Here is a 6,948-nt window from a genome sequence, read left to right on the forward strand (position 1 = left end):
CTATTTGTCCATTCTTAACGGTGTAAAGAAAGGTCTCGTGTTGCGTTTCCAGCCGTTGCCACAAAGAACCTTTATTTGGTCCCTAACGGTAGAAAAATCCTTCATGATAAACAAACGTCAGGCTTGCTGAATATCCCTCCACTTCAGGACGACCAGGGCGAAGCTGGGCACATTGGTAGTGAGTCAGAATTGAATGTTAGGCTGTTGGAACTCACTAGGCATCATCTCTGGCAGGAAACCATAGCTTTCAGGTTTTAATGAAATGCACAGAAGAGAGCTGTCCTCATTCATTCTCCAAACAACACATGCTTTGTTCATTGATCAGGGTGGTTGTGAGTTGCGAGAAAAGAGGGGCATTGTAACTCGCCAGGAATATGAATGTCCTCCCCCCTTGTCCTACCTGGTCACAGAGCCTCGTTTCGGAAGGCACGGGAAAATGACGGCATCTCGGCGTGGCTTACGTTGTCGTTTAAACCCTAACTTAAACGGTCCTGAAAAATCGCCACCGACCTCCTCTCGATCGCATGGTCTCATTGGGCAAGATGGGGGCCGGGCAGATGGTGGTACAGAACTGGTCTCAAGCTGGGATTAATTACATATGCAGGGTCCACAAGACAAGAGCCCTGTTTCAGGGACCAGAAGACGTACACTCTGTAGAACTGAAACTGACATCAGATGCCTGGAGTAGGAAGCATTCATGGGTCACTCCTTTGTGTTGGTCCGAGCGCGGGCGCACTCATACATGTTTACAAATTACAAGGCTCTTTTGTGTGGCCAGTGTTTGTCGGGGACGTTGGGAGTTGAGTGTGTCGCCAACGCTGAACCACATCCAATGAACGAAAGAGCTTTATGTCTACTAGGACCTCAAGAATTTTACCGATTTCGAATGCCAAGCGGCTGTCTGTCTCATATACCGTTCGTCCATCTGGGAGAGGTGGCCTAATACATCAGTGTTGGTTGGCATCTTGTAAACAAAAAAGTATTCAGGGATGGCACCTATTTAAGCCAGCTGGAAGCCCATGACTTTTCCTGGCTGACCGCAGCACCGCCCACAAAAATGTTTTCCCTGGGATAACTGGTTTCCCAATTTCTACTGTGAGAGCACCTCTCCGGGGCGCCGAACGATTCGTAAATGTGGCTTCACACACTCATGCGCAGTTTGGCCTCGGTTTTCTCCCTGGCGGCAGCCTCTTTCGTGTTCAGGATGTTAATCCTTCTCTGACTCTCTGGGCTCGAGGATCTCTGTTAGGAGTAAATGTAGACGTTGGAATTTTACTTGCAAAGTTCTGATTTGCATTTGGGATCCTATTAAAGTTATCTCCTGCATTTATGACTCAACTGTTCTCCGAAGAGTCGTCTGTTTTTTATAGATGCAGGAGAGGATTGTAACTAGATCCAGCAAGGTGATGAAAGAGAAACCAGTTTGTGTGTGTGTGTGTGTGTGTGTGTGTGTGTTTCCAGCCTAAGAATTTTAAAGAAACAAGATTCTGAGGGTCAGATTTAAACACACACACACACACACACACACACACACACACAGAAAACCACAGCTCACAGCCAAGTGTATCGCCTAGTGCATTTAACTAACTTTTGGGACTATTCTCTGCGGTATTAGGAAAATGTTCACGCGTTTACTTTATTTCCCTTTTAAATAAGCTACTTGAGATCAGTTTTAGGTTCACGGCCAAACGGAGCGTAGAGGACAGAGCTCTCTCATACACCCCTGCCCTCACGCACAGCCTCTCCTCCCCCCACCCCCCCGCGGGCTATATTTGTTAGAACTGATGAACTTAGGGGTTTGGACACATGTGTAATGATAGGTATCCACCGTGATAGCATCGCACTGAGTAGTTTGCTCTGCCCTAAAAATCCTCCGTGTTCTGTCTCTTCTTCCCTCCCTCCCCGTTAACCCCTGGCAACCACTAATCCTTCTACCGTCTCCGTAGTTTTGCCTTTTCCAGAATGTCTCAGAGTGGGAGCCGTCCAGCGTGGAGCCTTTTCAGATTGGCTGCCTCCACTTAGCATGACGCATTTAAGGTTCCTCCGCATCTCCCCGTGGCTTGAGAGCTCACTGGCGTTGAGTGCTGAGTGGTATTCCATTGTGCGGATGTACTATGCAGCCAAGGAGATCCAAACAAGCCTCTTAGGGCGCCGCGGCGTCTCCCAGGTGATGCACCTTTTCCCAGATAGGCCGCATCGGTGTAGGGGTCTTGGATCCGGGGCCTTGCGCAGCTCGGGTACCAAGCACAGCCCAGCCTGGGAAGAGGGAGCAGTGGGCCCAGCACGGCCCTGCCAACATTGCTTGGCGGCGACTGCTTTTGAAGCTAAAATCCACCTGCCATTAAGGTGTCTGATGCGGCAACATTTGGCACATCCACGGTGCCGCGCAAACGTCACCGCCAGCAAATTCTGAAACTGCGGCGGCGGCGGCCCAACGTAAAACACCACGCCCTCTGCCTCTTCTCCCGGCACCCGGCAGCCTCCCATTTGCCTTCCGTTTCTCTGGATTTACCTAGTTTGGATAGTTCGTGTAAAGGCGCCTCCGTGATCCGCGGCCTCCCGTGGCTGGCTGCTTTCACCCGGTGGCCCGGTTTTGAGGTTCGTCCGCGTTGTCGCGTGAATCCGTGCTTCATCCCTTTTAGGGGCTCAAAGATATGCCACGGGGTGGCCATATCCCACATTTTGTCAGTCCCGTAGTCTGTTGACAGAAATTCGAGTCGTTTCCGCCTTTTGGCCGTTACGAGTAGCGAACGCTGCTGTGCACGTACGTGTGCAGGTTTTTGTGCGGACGTCTGTGGTTGGTTTTCCGGAGTATTTGCCTCGGAGTGGATTTGCTGAGTCATCCGGTGGTTCAGTTTAACTTTTTGAGGAACCTCCTAGTTGCTTCTTAAAGAAATGTTTCCTGGGGCGCCTGGGTGGCTCAGGCGGTTAAGCGTCCGACTTTGGCTCAGGTCATGATCTCGCGGTCTGTGAGTTCGAGCCCCGCGTCGGGCTCTGTGCTGACACCTCGGAGCCTGGAACCTGCCTCGGATTCTGTGTCTCCTTCTCTCTGTCCCTCCCCAACATATGCTCTGTCTCTCTACGTCTCTCAAAAAATAAATGTAAAAAAAAAAAAAAAGAAATGTTTCCTATTGCGAAGCCGCATCTAGCAAGGTCTCCCCATTCCGAATATGCTCTTGGAGCAGCCCCGTGGCCACAGAGATGGATTTGCCCTGACTCCTCAGCTGATCTGAACCCCATTCAGCCCCTCTGTGTGGACCCTCTTTTGAGAAGGTGCTATGAACCCCAAAACAGAGTCCTCCGGTGCTGTTGGTCACTTGTTTGTGCGCTCTGATTGGGGGTACAGCTGGGGTTCTGCTGTCCCCTCCCTTGTGGAATTGACTGTAGAAGGGAAGAGACATCAAGTAAGAAAGGCTCAGTCGGTTGAGCGTCTGGCCTCGGATCAGGTCACGATCTCACGGTTTGTGGGTTTGAGTCCCGCGTCGGGCTCTGTGCTGACAGTTTAGAGCCTGGAGCCTGTTTTGCATTCTGTGTCTCCCTCTCTCTCTCTCTCTCTCTCTGCCCCTCCCCCACTCTCTCTCGTTCTCTCTCTCTCTCTGTCTCTCAAAAATGAATAAACATTTACAAAAATTAAAAAAAAAGAAAGAAAACCAAACATTACAAAACTGTTGATGTGCTTTTGGGGTGATGGTGGGGTTTGTGGGGTTCAGAGCCGATGCCCCAGAAAGAATTCTTGAAGACATCTTTGGTGCAAAAAGGTGATTTAAAAAGACTTTTTTTAATGTTTATTTATTTCTGAGACAGAGACAGAGCATGAGTGGGGCAGGGGCAGAGAGAGAGGGAGACACAGAATCCGAGGCAGGGCTCCAGGCTCTGAGCTGTCAGCACAGAGCCCGATGCGGGGCTTGAACTCATGAACCGGGAAAACATGACCTGAGTCAAAGTCGGTCGCTCAACCGACTGAGCCACCCAGGCGCCAAAAAAAAAAAAAAAAATATGTGATTTTATTAAAGCACTAGGGACAGGGACCCTGAGCAGGAGACTTTCATATGCTAAAGACTCGTGATTACTGAAGGCCTAGCTATTGTGGAGCTAAGGTGGTTTTTCCCTCCAGCAAAACATTAGCATTAAGATTTAGGGAGTTCCTGGAGAAAGTTCTACTCTGCCTGCCTCAAGTATCTGTCCACGGACTGCAGGTGAATAAGGAGATTCAATTTTATCTGCCGTTTCCTTCTGCCTTTGTTTCCCCACATCACCGTGGAGGGAGGGTGATGTTGGGGCTCCAGGAAACTGGGCCTGTAGGTTTCTGGAGATGAGGCTATGGGTAGGATTGCCTTTTTCTTGTAATTTACGAAGACATTTGTAAACTGATGGAGACTGTGATCGCTATCAGTTACTGTCGGTTTTCTTTCCTTTCCTTTGTTCTTGGGCAGCCAGGAGAGCCCAAGGAATGTCACCCATATCCCACCTGTGCTTGACCTCAGCTTGCCTTATGGCCCCTCGTCACTGTTACAAAGTACAGGCCAACAGCGTTAAGGGCAGTGATGGCTTTTGCAGGGAGGGGTGCCTTATCCTTTAGATGATCAAGTCCTTCTGCCTTAGGAGGGCAGCCTTCGGGCTTCTAGGCCGCAGTCTGCAAGTGTGTTTGTTGTTCTGTGCCTTCGTGTGATTCAATTTGCTGTTTCTTCCTCCCTGGGTGCAATCACCGGATTCTTGCCATTTTCTGTGGAAGAGCGGTAGTCCTTGAAACATAATCCTTTCCCCTAGCTCTTGTCTCCTGATTTCCTGTCGATAAGCAGGAAGCCTGGGGCTGGCTTCCAGTAAGTGGGCGGCCGCGGGCGGGGTATGGCTCTGCCTACCTACCTGCCTGTGACCAGTGGAAAACGTGACCTCTGCCCACGGGGCTGCAGTGTTCTCCCAGGCGTGTGCCCCTGAGGATGGGGGCGCCCCCCTTGAAGCTGGCTCACCCGAGCAGACTTTGCCGTCCCCAGTGAGGACATTGCGGGAAACATTTGAGGACCGCTTACAATTCCCAGTGGGGATGTTTTTGTTGCTTCGCTCCCAGTGGGCTCCCAGGCCGAGAGAGTGGGGAAAGCATGTATGGTACAAATACAAGCTTCTTCGGCTGTAATTTCCTTATAACCTGCATCCTGTGGACAGATGCTGGAGGCGGGCAGAGTAGAACTTTCTCCAGGAACTCCCTATGTCTTCATGCTGATGCTTTGCTAGAGGGCAAACGACCCTAGTCTGGCAACAGCTAGGCCTCCCCTATCTTGGGAGTGTTCTTTAGCATATGCAAATCTCACTGGAAACTTCCCTGGGCTTTACCCCCCAACCCCATAGTATATAACTAGTCTCTCCTCATGGTCCTGGGGCAGCTCTTCCTGCCCACGGGTCCCGTCTAATGAGAATCACCCTTTTGCACCAAAGACGGCTTCAAGAATTCTTTCTTGGTCATTATCTCCAGATCCCCCACCATCACCCCAAAACCTCATCCGTGGGTTCCTTTCGTCTTGGCTTTCTGCACATTCTCAAACCCGAAGCTGTTAGCCCAGCAGGAAACTGTGTGTGTGTGTGTGTGTGTGTGTGTGTGTGTGTGTGTGATCTTGGTGTGGTTGGTGCGGACATCTTGACCACGTAATTACAGGATTCTTGCCCCGTTTCACTGAGAGCCTTTCTCTGTGGCCGGCCCGGGGAACTGTCCCTGCTTTGTCGCTTTTCTAACCAGGAAACCTTCCCTCCTTGTTTTATGTTGAGCCTGCCCGCTTACATCAGCGCAGTGGTTTATCAGTGAGACTGCATGTGTGTGCATGCGTGTGAGTGCAGCAAGTGAGTGTGCGTGCCTCTGTGAGGGTGTGTGGGGTCTGGCTATGTGTGAGTGGGTCAGTGCACGGGTGGGTGTTTCTGTGGGCGTTTGGGGGGGCTCTGGGAGTCTCCCTAGGTGCTGTGTCTAGCTCTGCGTGTGTCTCTGGGTGTGTACAGGCAAAGGGCAGCCACAGGGCTGTACCGCCTGGAAGCCACGTCCTGCACGTGGCCATGTGGCTTCCTGGCTGTGCCTTCAGTCCTCCAGCTCGGGGGCCCTGCAAGGACGTCCAGGTCAACCACCCCAGCGGGGGCGGGGTGGGGGGCGGATCTTGAGGACTAAAGGGTCTGAATGATTGTCGTCGTTCCTGCGTTTAAGCTGTTTGGATACTGCGTAGGTGTGGACACACCTGGCCTCCTGGCCTTGGGCTTTGACAGTCACTACCGTCGTCAGGCTTCGGGCTAGTGATTCCGGGGCGGGGGGCCCCTCTGAGGCTCCTGTGGTGGGACCAGCCTAGGCCATTGCGCTCCCCCTGGGCCGCACCTGTGAATCCCAGCCGCAGCCACAGCCCAGACCCCCTGAATCAGAAGCTCTAGGGTGCAGCCAGGCCTCGGGTGACCTCTCCCCTGGGCACCGTGGGCACAGTGCCAGGGGCCCACGATACTTCTGGGGCTCAAGGAAATGGTCTGATTTTATTTTTCTGTAATCAGAAGGGAAAAACCTGAAAATAGCAATAAGGAATCCAACCTGGATTACATTCCTCTTTCTACCAATGCAGTCGGAAACTACACTTTTTTGGGGAGGGAGGGAGAGAGAAGGAGAGAGAGAGAGCAAGAGCGAGCCGGAGCAGGGGAGGGGTAGAGGGAGAGGGAGAGAGAGAATCCCAAGCAAGCTCCGTGATCAGTGTGGAGCCTGATCTCAGGGACTGGGAGATCATGACCTGAGCTGAGACCAAGAGTTGGACCTTGCTGGGGCACCTGGGTGGCTCAGTCAGTTAAGCTTCCGACTTTGGCTCAGGCCATGATCTCGCCGTTCGTGAGTTCAAGCCCCAGGTCGGGCTCTGTGCTGCCGGCACGGAGCCTGCTTGGGATCCTCTCTCCCTCTCTCTGCCCCTCCCCTACTCACACTCCGTCTCTCTCTCTCTC

This window comes from Panthera onca, chromosome E3, assembly GCF_046562875.1.
Source record: "Panthera onca isolate mPanOnc1 chromosome E3, mPanOnc1 haplotype 2, whole genome shotgun sequence".
Taxonomy (NCBI): Eukaryota; Metazoa; Chordata; class Mammalia; order Carnivora; family Felidae; genus Panthera; species Panthera onca.